We start from the raw sequence: 16,494 nt of genomic DNA, 5'->3' as shown, positions 1-16,494 counted from the left end.
CTGATATCATTTTCTCTAATGTCCAGGTCTATTAACAAATCCTTGAACCTCCACCTAAAAGTGAATCCTTCATTCCCAGGATGTTTGACCTCTCCTATTTTCTTATATTCTAACATGTAATAAGAGTTAAATATCAGTGCGCTATAACCCAACTGTTTCTCTCAATTTAAAATTTTGGAGGGCAAAGATTATGTGTTATTTAACTTTCACACCTCCTATACTTATTAGCACATTGTTGTTATTTTTTTCAGTCATGTTCAACTCTTCATGATCCTATTTGAGGTTTTCTTGGCAAAGATACTGAAGTGGTTTGCCACTTCCTTCTCCAGCTCACTTTATAGAGAAGGAAACTGAGGTAAACAGGATTAAGTGACTTGTACACCATTACAGACACAGCTGGTATCTGAGGACAGATTTAAATTCAGGTCTTCCTGACTCTAGCACATATATATGTTCTATCCACTACACCACCTAGCTGCCTCTCCTCTAAACACAGGTGTTAATTAATAAATGCTTGTCAAATTGAATTGAGCTTCATGTTGATCTCTTGTCTCTACTATTGTTATTCAATTTAAAATGCAAATTTGCAAAGGGTATAGACCAAATGAGTTAAATTCCCAGTACTATGTTTAGATAAGGATTTATGTATATTTTTCTTAACAGTGATGAGGACAGTGAGATATTTCATTTTTAAAAGTAGGTTCTGGAATAACAATGGGAGGCAGCATAGTGAAATGGAAAGTGCGTTATTTGAGGAGAGCTAGGTTCAAGGTCCAGGTCCTCTACTTACCACCATGAGAACTGAGACAAAACTTCTCAGAGTCTCAGTTTTCTAGTCAGTCAAACATGGGAGCTTAAACTAGATGTTCTCTGAGACTCCTTTCAGCTCAAACCATCCTACAACTCTATCATTTTATTCTTCCTGTTCTTGAACTAAGCAAGAAGTTCATTTACTTCTTGTCAAAACAAAGGGTTATTTAGATAGTATTTCAATTACTCAAAATTCAGTACTGTATAATAAAAAGGGTTGTTGTTTTTAAAGAAGAGAAACAACTCCTTCAGTTGATTTAAGATGGACTTTTATCAAACAATAACTATTAAAAATATTAAGTGCTTTTGCATTTTTGTGTTTGGCTGTCTAGTCAAAATAAAGAACCTGTTGGAATCAGCAGACTAACAAATCACTTTTCAGAGGTCAATTTACCAGTTTAGACAGATCCAAGGCTTTCAAAAAAAATTTTTTTTTCATTTTTATTAGTATGCTATGTGCCTAGTTTCTCTGATCTGCAAAAGGAAAGTACAAGAAGTTTAGCTTTGAATATAAAAAGATGCATGTTTGATTGAGTTCACAATGCTATTGCTATCTCAACTTGAACATTAGAGAAGCAAACCGTACCCTTCTCATAAAACAGTTGGGTTGACTTGGGGCAGCAGAAAAACAGGTGAATACTCAATATAAGTCCATGTAGTACAAATATATAAAAACACAGAATTTCAGAGACAGAGGGAAACATGGGCTTTTATCTAGCACAATTACCTCTTTTTAGAGTTCAGGATACTGAAGCCCAGCACAAGAAATTTTACAAGGTCAGTAAGTAGCACATCTGGTACTTTAATCAAGGGCTTACCCCAAGTTCAGTGGTCTTTCTATTGCATAAGAACAGACATGCCATATGTAATGAGTTTCATCTTGTCCCCTTCTCTACATCTTTAATAACTATCCTTGATTTTCTCCTCCTTTGCTCCATCTCTGAAGAATAGAAGGCTCTTTGCAATAGGAATAAATATGCTAAATAGCATAGGCAAAGACATTTTAAGTCTCCGTTTAATAACTAAGTGATTGTTACCTAAGTTTGTATTTTTTTCTGTAATAAGATAAACACTTAGCTTTGTACACAATTACAGACACATCGTATCTGTGATAACTAACTTTGATATACTAGACTCTTCTCAGCAATGCAAGGTTATGAGACAACTCCAAGGGACTAGTGATGGAGAGGGCTATCCACATCCAGAGAAAAACTACAGAGTCTGAATGCAGATTAAAGCAAATTACTTGCTCTCTCTCTTTTTTGTTTTGCTTTGTTTTCTTCCTTCTTCCTCACTGCTCATTCCACTGGTTACATTTTTTCTTCTTTACAACTTGACTAATATGTAGAGTGAAGGTATTTGTAGAACCTATATGGGATTGCATGCCGTCATAGTGGGGCAAGGGAGAGGCAAGGGGGAGAAAATTTAGAACTCAAGGGACTGCGGAACTGAATGTTGTAAACTAAAAGTAAATAAATAATTTTTTTTTAATTTTAAAAGAAAGATAAACACTTGAGTATAGTTTGGTAACAATAGTTGTGGGTGTATAAGCGTGTGAGTTTATATGTGTGTCCTGAATCAGGTAAGCAACTAATAGATGCCTCCTAAGGACATGGGTCCCCCAAATAAGGGAAAAACATAAGTACTGGGGGGAAAAGCCAAGATAACAGCATAGAAGTAGGAAAACTCTGTGAGCTCTCCCCATGACCACCTCAAATACATAAAAATTATGACTCTAAACAAATCTTAGAACTACAGAACCCACAAAGTGACAGAGAGAAACAAATCTTCCACTGAAGCCAGTCTGGCATGCAGACAGGAATGGTTCATCACAGAACACTGGGAGCCAAGCCCAACCCCGCAGGAGCCCACAGTTTTAGCCCCAGGGCAGCCCTGACCAGAGGCTGCAGTGGACTTCTGGAGAGTGGATCACAAGTAGCAGTGATGGCTTCCAGAATTATCAACCCATAAAAGCCAAAGAAAAAGTGAGAAATCAGTGTAGAACTTTGTTGGGGGGCAGGGGGGGAGGGGAGACGGAGAGAAAGAAGACCTTGTCCAGCCCCTGCCCCAAGTGCTAGAAGTGGTGGAGGTACAGCAGCCCTGTAGCCGCCACCATGTGGCTCTTCAAAGCTCCTGACCTGCACAACATAGTGGGGGCCAAGTGAACATTCAGAGGGTAATTGCCCTTGTTTTAAACTGCCTGGATCTGGATTGCGGTCTTGAATGGTGGTCCTGAGGTGTGTGACCAGTGAGCCAGAGTTTGTAGGGGCTGAAGAAACAGTGCCCTCCTAATAGCTCCAGCAGTGGTGAAAACTCCAGCGATTTGAGACAAAGCTATCCCTTCTGGAAGCAGAGTTCTATTGTGGCAAAAAGCTCAAAAGTCAAGTAATTGAGTGGCAACATGAGCAAGCAAAGGAAGCAAAGGAAGCACAGCTGTCCAACGTTATATTTTTTGGGGGGGGACAAAAAGGATCAAAGCATGGAACAGGAGGAAGACAATGAAGTCAGAACTCCTGCATCAAAAGTTTCCAAGAAAAATATGAATTGGTTACAGGCCATGGAGGAGCTCAAGAAGGATTCTGAAAATCAAGTAAAAGAAGGGGAGGAAAAATAGGGCAGAAAAATGAGCATGATGCAAGAAAATCATGAAAAGAGAGTCAACAACCTGACTGAAGAAAATAATACCTTAAAAAATAGATTAACTCAAATGGCAAAAGAGGTTCAAAGAGCCAATGAGGAGAAGAATGCCTTAAAAAGCCAAATTTGCCAGAAGGAAAAAGAATCTCAAAATCTCACTGAAGAGAATAATTCCTTCAAAATTAGATTGGAGCAATTGGAAGCTAATGACTTTATGAGAAATCAAGATACTATTAAACAGATCCAAACAAATAAAAAAATAGAAGGCAATGTGAAATATCTCATTAGAAAAACCACTCACTTGGAAAATAGATCTAGGAAAGATAATTTGAAAATTATTAGACTACCTGAAAGCCATGATCAAAAAAAGGACCTAGAAATCATCCTTCAAGAAATTCTCAAGAAAAATTGCCCTGATATTTTAGAACCAGAAGGCAAAATAGAAATGGAAAGAATTCACCAATCACCTCTTTAAAAAGATCCCAAAAAGAAAACTCCTAGGAATATTATAGCCAAATTCCAGAGTTCCCAGGTCAAGGAAAAAATATTACAAGAAGCCAAGAAGAAACAATTTGAATATCATGGAAACACAATCAGAAAAACACAGGATCTAGCAGCTTCTACATTAAGGGATAGAAAGGCTTGGAATATTATATTCTGGAGGTCAAAGGATCTAGGATTAAAACCAAGAATCACCTACCCAGAAAAACTGAGTATAATATTTCAGGGAAAAATATGTTCATTCAATGAAATAGCGGACTTTCAAGCATTCTTGATGAAAAAACCAGATTTGAACAGAAAATTTGACATTCAAATACAAGAACCAAGAGAAGCAAGAGAAGGTAAACAGGGAAAAGAAATAATAAGGAACTTATCAAAGTTGAACTATTTAAATTCCTACATGGAAAAAACAATAATTGTAACTTATGAAACTTTTCTCAGTATGAGGATAGTTGAAAAGAATATAAATGTATATATATATATATATATGTATATATACATATATATGTCTATATAGGATGGTATATATGCATATGAATACATATGTGAGTGTGTGTATATATGTGTACAGGTATACATAGACAGAGGGCACAGGATCAATTGAATAGGAAGGGATGATATTTAAAAGGTGAACTTGAGAGGTAACAGAGGAATATAATGAGAGGAGATGGGGAGAGACAGACTGGGATAAATTATCTCATATAGAAGAGGCAAGGGATAACTGTTACAATGGAGGGAAGAACAGGAAGGAAAAAGGGAGTAAGTCAATCTTACTCTCACTGAATTTGGTTTAGGGAGGGAATGACATAAATTGGGTATCTTGCCCTACAGGAGAGTAGGGGGGAAGGGGATGAGAGGGGGGATGATAGAGGGGAGGGCAGGTTTGGGGGGAAGGTAGTTAGAAGCATACACTTTTGAAAAGGGACAGGATCAAAGTAGAAAATAGAACAAGTGGGGGGCAGGATAGGATGGAAGGAAATATACTCAGTCTTTCACAATATATCCACTATGGAAATGTTTTACATAACTACACATGCACAACCTATACTGAATTGCTTATCTTCCCAGTAAGGGTGGGCAAGAGGGAGAAAGGGAAAGAATCTGGAATTCAAAGATATAAAATCAAATGTTTAAAAAATATATTATTAGGGGTGGCAAGGTGGCGCAGTGAATAGAGCACCGGCCCTGGAGTCAGGAGGACTTGAGTTCAAATCTGGCCTCAGACACTTAACACAAAAACTAGCCATGTGACATTGGGCAAGTCACTTAAGCCCAATTGCCCTTCCAAAAAGCAAAAAATTAAAAAATAAAAATAAAGTATCAACAAAATTTAAATATGTGTGTGTGTGTGTATACACACACACACACACACACACATATAAAATTTACATGCAACTGGGAAATAAGGTATACAGGCACTGGGGTATGGAGATCCATCTTGCCCTACCAGAAAGTCAGAGGGGAGGATATAGAAGAGAGCAGATTGGGGGAAGGGGTATACAGTGAAACTGCTATTCTGGGGTGGTGGATAAGGGAAAGACAGGCAGAAAATTTGTAACTCAAAATCTTGTGGAAATGAATGATGTAAACTAAAAATAAACATAAAATTTAATTTAAAAAAACTAAGTACTTGTTAATGACATTAGAAAATTAAAGGTTTTGCTGACAGTTTCCTTTCTTTATAAGATTAGGAAATCACCAATAAACACTTAGCCAGAACCACAAAAAATATCATTAGAGACCCCAACCATCAGTCTGCTGCTAGTTAATGATCAGGACAGACTCCTACATTCCCCACATTCAGAAATTCAAGCATCTCATGTTCATCAAGACCAGTCAGTGCTAATTGATGGAGACTTGCCAGAAGGCCACCTTGAAGGGTGACACATGGCCTCCAGCTAGGCAGAGAGGGAACCTTGTCATGAGTTCTAGTATGACACATGCTGACTAGAACCTGTAGGAAATCAGTTTGGTGGTTTGTTCCAATAGGAGTTGCTGCTTGTATGGTTGAATAGATAATTGTACCTGTCAAATAACAGAGTCATTGTATGCACTGATGAGTGTAAGTCTGATTTAATGTTTCCATCTCACTAAAAGGCATACTGGTAAATCAGATAGGTGAAACTACCATATAGACCACACAGAAGATGAGCAAACACACCTCTACTTAGCAAAGACAACCCTTCAATATGCACCCTTGATCTCCATTTCCTCCAGAAGACTACCTTCTCAAAGAATATCTCCTCCTATTTAACATTCAATATCTAAGTACTTATTGGTCCCTTCCCTGATGCCCACTGTAGTGTAAATGGAATAGGAAGATCTTCTCCACCCATTAATAGGCCTATGTGACCTGCTTTGAGCACTTTCAAACATATCTGATAAAAAGATCAGAGCTGAAAACGAACTCTGAAATATTAAAACAAGAGTTCAGGAAAACCTAAAAAAGTAAACGTATTTGAGCAATTGGAATGAACTACATAATTATGCACTCAATTCTAATAGTAAGAGAAGAAACAAATGTCCCTTCAGAACTATAATGTCTTTAAAGAGTAATGAAGGCATTAAATTAAAAATAAATAAATAAATAAAACACAGGGGACAAATAAGCTTTGTTCCTAGGATTTGAAGTGGGGAAATAAAGCTACTAGTAATGCAAAAAGGAGATACAAGGAAGTGGCACTTCTCATAACTGGGGTGCATGACAAGTATATAGGAAAACAGAAAAAGAGATGGGGAGTGTAAGCATCAGATAAAACTAAAACTCTAATCAGAAATGGCCAAAGGGTTGAATATACACACAAAGTTCCATGTAGAACTACATCAAAATCAATCAGGACACAAGTGGAGAGGAAGCATGGGGACTAGGAGGAAAATACCAGTAAGGAATCAATCACAGGCAAAACAAAATATCAAATTGCAAAGGGGGAATTTAAAGGGAGGGGAGAGGGCAAGAGAACTAAAATATAAGAGGGTTCCTTGGATGGTCTCATAGACAGGGAATAGCTGAACAAATTGCGATATATGAATGTAATGAAATATTATTATGCCAGAAGAAATTACAAAAGAAAGAATTTCAGAGAATCTTGAGTAGTATGAAGTGATGTAAAGTGAAGTGACCATGTTGATCAATGAGAATAATTTATACAATAACAACATAGAGAAAAATAATTATAAAATATTTAAGAGCTATGACCAATGCAATGACTAACTATGTCTCCAGAGGACCTCGGATGAAGCATATTACCCATCTCCTTATAGAGGTGATAGACACAAAGTACAGAAACATATATTTTCATATATGGTCACTATGTGGATTTGTTTTTCTTGGTTATGCTTTTTTGTTTAAAATGTTTCTGATTTTTTTGTAGTCTTTTTTCCCTGGAATTTATTTATTTATAGTTTTCAACATTCATTTCCACAAGATTTTGAGTTACAAATTTTCTCCTCACCTCTCCACTACCCCCACCCTAAGATGGCAAGCATATTGATTACCCCTTTCCCCAGTCTGCATTCTCTTATATCCCTCTTATCTCCTCCTTACTCCCTTACTTTCTTGTAGGGTAAGATGGATTTCTATACCCCATTGAATGTATATCTTATTTGCCGGTAGATTCTAATTTTTTTTTTAATTTTCACTCATTCAACTAAGATAGGAAGGGCGAAGTGGTAAAAGCAGGGGTGAAACTGGAGGTAGAAATGGTGATGCTCCCCCACCCCCTGCAAAGGACCAATTATAAAATGTTTGAAAAGAGACAGAAGAGAACAGATGTTCAGATGGAAGCACAGGCAAGCTGAACAATTTTGAAAGTAAAACCAAGCAGGATCAAAATGAGATTCATAGTTTTATCCAGAATTCTCCTTTTGTATTCAGCATCTGGAAATGCTCAAGTTCACTATTAAAAAAAACAAATGAATAAAAGAAATATCTTATGTTTAAATGGAAGGAAGGGGAGCTGATATGCTTCCCCTGCCATCCTTTTTTTAATTATACTAAACTGACTGGCTCTTTAGAAGCCTTGTTTACTTCTACTTTGTGCATTTTATTCTCTTTTAATAGTTTTCAATTCTTATTTTGCTTTTAACTTTGTTGCATCTTAAAAACCTCTCAGTAGGAGGGCATGTTATAAATGAAATTATCATTATTAGTAGTAATTAGATGTAAGTTCCAAGTTTAATTCAATATGTACTGTTTCACTTAAATTGTATTTATTAATTATATTAAATAACTAGATCACTAAAAAAGTTTCAAAATCTCTGCAAGGAAGTCTTTAATAATGAATGATATTCTAAAGAAATCTATACCGTTCTCTATACTGAAATGTAGAACTAACATGCAAATCTAACAGTGATGAAATTGGGCCTTGAAAGAAAACTAGTATGAACCGTGCCAAAAGCTGAAGAGATACACCTTCAGGGATATAAACAGTCTGATAATGTTCCAGTGTCCCTAAGATGTGAAAGTCATTCCTTCAATATGCATTTATTAGGTACCAACTGTGTATGTGTCATACATTGTGCTATGCCCAGGGGATATAAGTCTCTGCTCCTCACATGGCTAGTTCCATCTCTCATCTCTGGTTTGCACTGGTCATGCCCCAGCTCTGAAATGCATTCCTTCCTTACCTCTAACTCACAGAGTCTTTTTCTTTTTGTTCCATCTTCTGCATGAAGCCCTTCCTGAGCTCCCCAACTTCAAGTACCCTCCCTTTTAATCTACCTCATATTTAACTAATCTGCATGCATTTGTATTTATTGACTTTATGTTGTTTGTTTTTATACATACTTATACGTCATCTACCTCCATTAGAACATGAACTTAATGTGAACGGAGATTATTTCATTCTTTGTACTTGTATTCCTAGACCTTGTACATGCTTAAACACACAGGAAGTACTTAATAAATATTTATCAGTTGATTCCTTGATGGTATATTTTAGCCCTGGTACTCAAAGGTACTCCGGTTTATGACCACCCACCACGCGCCAATAGTTTATTCTCTGTGTGATCCTCAGAAGAAAAATGGAAAAAAAATAACAAAAGGTTGTTTAACACTTTTCTCAATCAAATATAGTGGGAATGCCATACTGGACCTAATATCACAGTCCCTGATGTGCTTATATAAGAAATATTAAATGAACTAAAGAAGAAAAATAGGAAGAACAGCCAGAATAGAACAATTATGTATAAAGAAAAACTGTTTTAGAGGTGAGACAATTATGAGAACATGGAGGGACTGATCCATATAAAGTACATGAATGAAGGGAAGCTATCAAAGGAGTGGGAAAAAATTAAACCTTATTAATACCAAAAACAGACCAAGAGAACATCAATAACTGCTGACCTATATGCTTACTTTCCTATCTATACAAAATACTTATGAGTCATTTATACATGAACTGAAGCCATCCTTGATGAAGGCATTAGTAGGGATCAAGAAGGTTTTCACCAGTATTCAACAGCTTAATGGTTACTGTGTGGATTCATTTTGCTTGACTATGGCTCTACCCTACCCTTCTAGGTAATTTACAAAAGAGTTCCCCTTTCACATACTATACAGTCTAAACAAACTTGTCTTCTTGCAACCTACAACCTTCCATCTCCCCTCTCTTGGCACAGACCGTCCCCAGACAGCTACAATGTTCTTCCACACTTCTACCTTTTATAATCCTTAGATTCCTTCAAGGCTCAAAAACACTTCCTATCTGTGGCCCTGATTCCCCAAAATGCCAGTACCCCTCCCCCAATTAGTCTTGTATTTGTTTTGTATATACATAAATACATGAATAAATTGTTTCCACCAACATAACATAAGCTCCCTGAGGGTAAAGATATTTCATTTTTTTCCTTGCATGCCTGGGGCCTTGCACAATACCTGTCAAACAAGAGAGTAGGTACTTAATGGATGTCTGTCAATTGACTTGTTATTTGATTAAATATTCTTCTCCCTCCTGGGATGTTATCTGATTCTCTTGCTATCCATTCAACTGCTGGGTCATTACTTATCTCTTGCTCCCTAGGTGTTAGTTCCTCCAATAAGGAATTAAAGGACTCTTCTATAGAATGGAGGCATTGAAGAACTATTCTATGTCTTCTCAAAATTTCTCTAACACTTAAATCCTACCCTTATCACTCCCAGTTGATGATTTCCAAGTTATTTTGTTAATTTTTCAGTTAAAAAAATCGATTTTCTCCCTTCTTACAATTCCTCCTTTTGGGGAAAAAAAAAAAGAAAAAAAACCCTTGTAAGAGATGTGCATATTCAGACACAACACATTCTTGCATTTCCCATGTTAAAAATATATCTCTCAGTCTACACACTGATTACATTATTTCTTTTTCAGGAGGTGGATAGAATTTTTATCATGGGTGTTCTATAATAGTGATTGATCAGTGCATTGATCATTTCTTCAGTGTTTCAAAGTTGTCGGTCTTAACAATGTTATTATATAAATCGTTCTCCTAGTTCTGCTCACTTCACTCTTTACTAGTTCATATGAGTCTTTCAAGGTTTCTCTGAAACCATTCCCTTCATCATTTGTTACAGGAGAATTATATTCCATTACATTCACATACCCTAATTTGTTCAGACGTTCCCAAATTGACAATTAGTCAAAACCTCTTAGGTTCTGTTTCTTTGCCACTGAAATAAGAACTGCTATAAAGATTTTTGTACATTTAGATTATGTTCTTTTTCTCTGAACTCTTTGGAGGTAAAGGTTTATTTTGGTAATTTTTCTAAGGCATGGTTCCTGATAGCTTCTGGAATACCTGTAACAAATGACAAGTCCCAAACAATGAATTAATTTACCTGATTTTCTCCACCCCTCTAACATGTGCCATTTTTTACTAATTTTACTAATCTGATAGGTAAAATAGAAAAATCAATTTAATTTGCATTAATTATTAGAAATTTGGAGCATTTTTTAACATGACTATAGATGACGAGGATTTCTTTCTCTGAAAACTACTCAGTTACATACTTTGATGATGCATCAATTAAGAAACGGCTCTTATCCTTATAAATTTGAATTCATTCCCCATATATCTTGGAAATTAGAGAAATTTGCTGCAAGGATTTTTCTCCCATTATTTGCTTCCCTTTTCATTTTATCTGCATTAGTTTGTGCAAACAGTCTCATTTTCCATAATTAAAACTATTCATTTGATCTTCTCTGATTCCTTCTTTTCTTTACTGGTTATAAGCACTTTCCTTACAGATTTTCCTTAAGGTTCTTAACTATTCTTCCAGATAAGTTTCCTTATTATTTGATCTGGCTCTATGAAGCAATCTCTTGATATTTTAATTGTTATGGAATTCAAAAAGTAAATTACTTTAGGTAATAATGTCATTTTATGATACTGGATCAGCATAGCCATGAGCAATTAATATTTCTCCAATAATTTACATCTCTCTGTATTCATATAAAGAGTATTTTGTAGTTGTGGGGAATAGGATGTGTTCAGGGAAGACTAGTAGTACCTCTGGTATGAGGGCTGCTTATCCAGCTTTGGTGTCCACCTGATCCACCTAACTCTCATCTATGGCTCCAAGAAGCCGTAGCATGCACAATGGTCACACCCCAGTAAACCTGCATTTCAGCAGGTGTGCTAAACCAGGTTGAGGGCAACCAAAGGGTCTCAAGTTTTTTCTATGAGCTAAGGCAGTGTCTACCCCAATCATGTGAAGACTTCCCCTGGTTACAATGTCCAGATGAGAACAATTTGTTGCAATGGCCATGAAGGCACCGGAAGCAGGCACTGTGGAGTGCTTAGAGCTTGATCAGATATAAAAGACGCTAGCGTCATCCACTGCATCTCGAGCCATCACCATTAGTCTTAACACTGTCCTGCCATTGGACTGTGATGCCTCTGGAAGAGAGAGTGAGGTCAACAACTTTGTGCAACTCTGCCTCAATTAAATGCAATTTATGCATGTATCAAAAGACATCAGCCATATTATTTTACCACTTTCACCTATCTCAAAGTCCTTGATATAGGTTTGCCTCCCAACAACTCCAGAAGAAATGCCAGGAACAGAACTGAGGTCTGTACACAACATTTGTAGATATGACCAAGGACTTTGATACTGTCAGTCATGAGGGTTGATAGAATTTTATGTCAAAATTTGGTTGCCCTTGGGAGCAGAGCCAAGATGGCGGAGTAAAAGCAGGAACTTGCTTCAGCTCCTTCTCCAACCTCCAATACTAGTAAAAATAAAAATAACTGTAGACAAAGTTTAGAGCTACAAAACCCACAAAGTGACAGAAACAAATCATCTGCTGAAGGAAGTATGGCAGGCCAACAGGAAGGGTCTATCATACCTGACTGGGAGCCGTGCATTCCCCCTTGAATCCAGGCAGGCCCAGACCTGGGGCAACCCCAACTGGTGGCACAGACTGGCCAGAGCACACTTCAAGAGAGAGAATCACCATCACCAGACTTCTCAACCCATGAACGCCAAACAGAAAGTAAAAGGTCAGTAGAGAACTCTGTTGGAACTGGGTGATGGAAGAGTGCAGTCTGGCCCCTTTCAGCGAGAGATGGCCAAGGCGCACCTATTGCAGCTGCTGCCCCGTGGCTGTCTCCAGAACTCCTGGGCTGCAGGTCATAGGGGGACTAAGTAACTATTCAGAGGGTAATCGCTCTTGTTTTGACCTGCTTGGATCTGGGTCTTAGTCTTGGTCAGTGGTCCTGAGGTGATGGCAACTGTGAAAACCCCAGCGATTTGTGACACAGCTCTCTCCACTCTGGAAGCAGAGTTCTACCATGGCAAAAAGCTCAAAAGTCAAGTAATTGGCTGGCAAGATGAGCAAGCAGAGAAAATGCAATCAGACCATAGAATCCTTTTTGGGGAACAAAAGGATCAAAACATGGAACCAGAAGAAGAAAACAAAATTTGGTTGCCCTGAGATGTTCCTCAGTATTGTATGTCAATTTCACAATGGCATGATTGCCTGATTTCTAGATAGTGGACAATGTTCTCATGTTTTCCCAGTCACCAATGGAGTGAAACACTAAAAAAAACACAGGTGCTCCATTAGCCAGCACCACACCATCCAAATATGAAACTACTGGTTATAGTAAATGAAGAAGTTTTAAATGCTGTGGATAAGTTCACTTACCTTGGCAATATACTTTCCAGGGATGTACACATTGATAATGAGGTTGATGCACACACTGCCAGAGCTAGCTCAGGGTTTGGAAGTCTCCAAAGGATAGTGTGGGAGAGAAGAGGTATTGTATTAGACTGATCACTACACTGAAAGTCTACAGAGCCATTATGCTGACCTCATTGTTGTATGCCTGTGAAACCTGGACAGTATACCACTGCCATGCCAGGAAACTGAATCACTTCCATTTGAATTCTCTTAGATTCTTAAGTTCACATGGCAGGATAAGATACCAGACACTGAGATCCTTTCTCAGACTAAACTGCCAAGAATTCAAACTTCACTGCAGAGAGGACAATTCTGATGGGCTGGCAATGCTGTTTAAATGCCAAATGTATGCTTGCCAAAAAAACTTTTTTATGGAGAACTCACACAGGGCAAGTGCTCACATGGTGGTCAGAAGAGGTGATACAAGGATACTCTCAAGGTCTCTCTTAAGAATTTTGGAATTATGTGACACAGGAGACACTAGCACAGGACTGCCCAGCATGGTGTGCCCTTATCAGAGAAGGTGCTGTGCTTTATGAGCAAAGGAGAAATGAAGTAGTTCAAAAGAAACATGAGAGACACGAATTTAGACAACCCACCCCAAACATTTGCATGGTCTATTTGTGTCCAACCTGTTATAGAGCATTCCAAGCTCATATTGGTCTGATCAGCCACAGTTGGACATATTGTAATTTGATTCTAACAGAGTGATGTTATTTTGATGCTCTTTGAGAGTGAAGGACAACAAGCAATAAATCATTTTGTAGTTGTATTTTGTTATTGTATTTCTGTCTTAGCGGGCAGAATTCTTAATATTTTATATTCTTTATAGTTATTTTAAATTGAAGTTATTTCTAGTTTTTCCTGCTGAGTTTTGTTGGTAACAAAAAGAAATGCTGATAATTTATTTTATGTTCAAGAACTTAGCTGGTTATTACTTTAATTAATTTTAGTTGACTTGTAGGGTTATCTAAGTAAGCCATCGTATAATCTGCAAACAGCAATATCTTTGTTTTTTCTTTACCTCTCAATTTCTTTTACTTGTCTTATTGCTATAGCTAGCATTTCCAGCACTGTGTTAAATAGTGATATTGTAAATGGAAATCCATGCTTTGCCCTTGATGTTCTTTTAAAAAATCTTATGCTTTATCCCCACTACATGTGATGCTAGCTCTTGGTTTTAGATACTACCATATTATTATGGTATACTACCATATTATATATGGTATACTACCATACATACCAATACTATCATATTAAGGAAAGATCCATCTATACATACATTTTCTAATGTTTTTAAGAGAAATGGGAATTGTATCTTTCAAAAGCTTTTCTGCATCTACTGATATATAATCAAATAATTTTGTTATTCTTGCAATATGGTGAATTGTATTGACAATATTCCCAATCTTGAAACAATCCTGCATTAATAATATAAATCCAATCTGATCATAGTATATAAACTCTGTAAAGTATAGTCGCCTTGCTAATATTTTAATTTTCACATCAATGTTCATTAGGGAAGTTGTCTTTCTCCATTAAGCTACCTTGAAGTTAAACTTCAAAAAAACTAAGATCTGGTCCCATCACTTCCTGGCAAATAGAGGGAGAAGAAATGGAAGCAGTGTCAGATTTTATATTCTTGGGTTCAAAGACCACTGCAGATGGCAACTACAGTCATGAAATTAAAAGATATTTGCTCCTTGAAAGGAAAGTTTCCACAAATTTTGACAGTATACTAAGAAGCAGAGACATCACTTTGCCTATTAAAGAATGTATAGTGAAAGCATTGGTTTTACCAACAGCAATGTAGGCTATGAAAGCTGAACTATCAGGAAAGCTGAGCAATGCAAAATGGACACTTTTGAATTGTGGTGATGAAGAAGATTTTGAGAGTGCCTTGGACAAGGAGATCAAATCAGTCAAAACTTAAAGAAGCTAATTCAGACTATTCATTGGAAGGTCGAATATTGAAGCTGAAGTTTAAATACTTTAGCTACATAATGAGAACTCATTGCAAAAGACCATGATATTGGGAAAGATTGAGACAAAAGGAAAAGGGGACAGCAGAGGATAAGATGGAGAGATAGTGTGACATGGAAACAATGAACATGAACTTGGACAGACTTTGGGAAACAGAAATACACAGGGTCACACAAAATTGAACCTTAATGAATTGAACAGTAAAATAAGACTACACTTGGTTTAAGTATCAACACCAGATTTGGATCACAAAAGGAATCTAGCAAGATCCTTTCTTAATCCTTTTTTTAAAATCAATTTGTGCAATATTGTAATTCATTCTACTGTGAAGGCCTGATAAAATTCACTACTTATATCTGGTAAATATGTCTAGTCCCACGTTTGGTTTTTTTTTTCCTTTGGGATCATTTGTGGCTTGTTCAATTTCTTTTTCTAAGATTAGGTTAAGAGCTCTGTTTCTTGTCATATTATTCTGATCAGTATATATTTCTGCAAATATTCTTCCATTTAAATTAAATCACCAGTTTTATTAGCCTATAATCGAGTAGAATAGCTTCTAATAATTTCCTTTAGTTCTTCACTTGTTTTCCATTCACTTTTTTCATTTTCGATAGTAATAATTTGTTGTTCCTTCCTTTAATCAAAACATTGCTAGCTCTCAGTTTTATCCCCCCATTAGGTTTTTGGTTTCAATTTTGTTAATGTCTTATTTGATTTTCAAGATTTCTATTTTGGTTTTTAATGAGGGTTTTTAATTTGTTGGCTTCCTGGTATTTTTAGTTCAATGTCTAATTCATCCATCTGTTCTTTCTCTTTTTTGCTGAGGAAAATGTTTAGATATATAAATTTTCCCCTAAGGACTGCTTTGGCTGCATCCCAAAACATTTTGGTATGTTGACTCATTGTTGTCATTATCTTTAATGAAAATTATCGATTGTTCCTATGATTTGTTCTTTGACCCACCATTTCTTTAGGATTACCTTATTTAGTCTCCAATTAATTTTTAATCATTTCTTCAGAGGCCCTCTTGTCCTCCTTTAACTAGTTCGGATTAAAATCCTATTCAACTATCATCCATTCCCCCATACCTTCTCCTTGTTTCTATAATCTTCTACTTACAAATCCTAATAATGTGAGATGATTTCCCCCAACTTTCCTCACTCTCATTTTTTAATATATCCTTTTCCCTTCCCTTTCCTATTCTCATGTAAAATATGGAGAAATAAGAGCAAAGCAAAAGTAAAAAAATAGTTAAGTGAATTCAAAAATGGTAAACAGAAATACTCAGTAGCAATTAACGGTTCAAATTTGAAGAAAGACTCCATTTAGGCAGCCCAGAGATTGATACTTTGCCCTATGATGTTTATCATTTTAATCAATGACTTGTATAAAGATAAGTGAT

The 16,494-nt window shown here is 36.6% G+C and overlaps 1 protein-coding gene across 3 annotated transcripts in view; it reads right to left on the bottom strand.

Annotated features, from left to right (window-relative positions):
- WWOX (WW domain containing oxidoreductase) overlaps window positions 1-16,494 on the bottom strand; it is a 1,292,857-nt gene that overhangs the window by 1,166,455 nt on the left and 109,908 nt on the right. The window lies entirely within an intron of this gene.

The sequence above is a fragment of the Petaurus breviceps genome, unplaced genomic scaffold (assembly GCF_028583685.1).
Source record: "Petaurus breviceps papuanus isolate PSGF00001 unplaced genomic scaffold, PetGlider_PUasm1.0 176, whole genome shotgun sequence".
In the NCBI taxonomy this organism is placed as follows: domain Eukaryota; kingdom Metazoa; phylum Chordata; class Mammalia; order Diprotodontia; family Petauridae; genus Petaurus; species Petaurus breviceps.
This window is presented reverse-complemented; position numbering and strand designations above follow the sequence as displayed.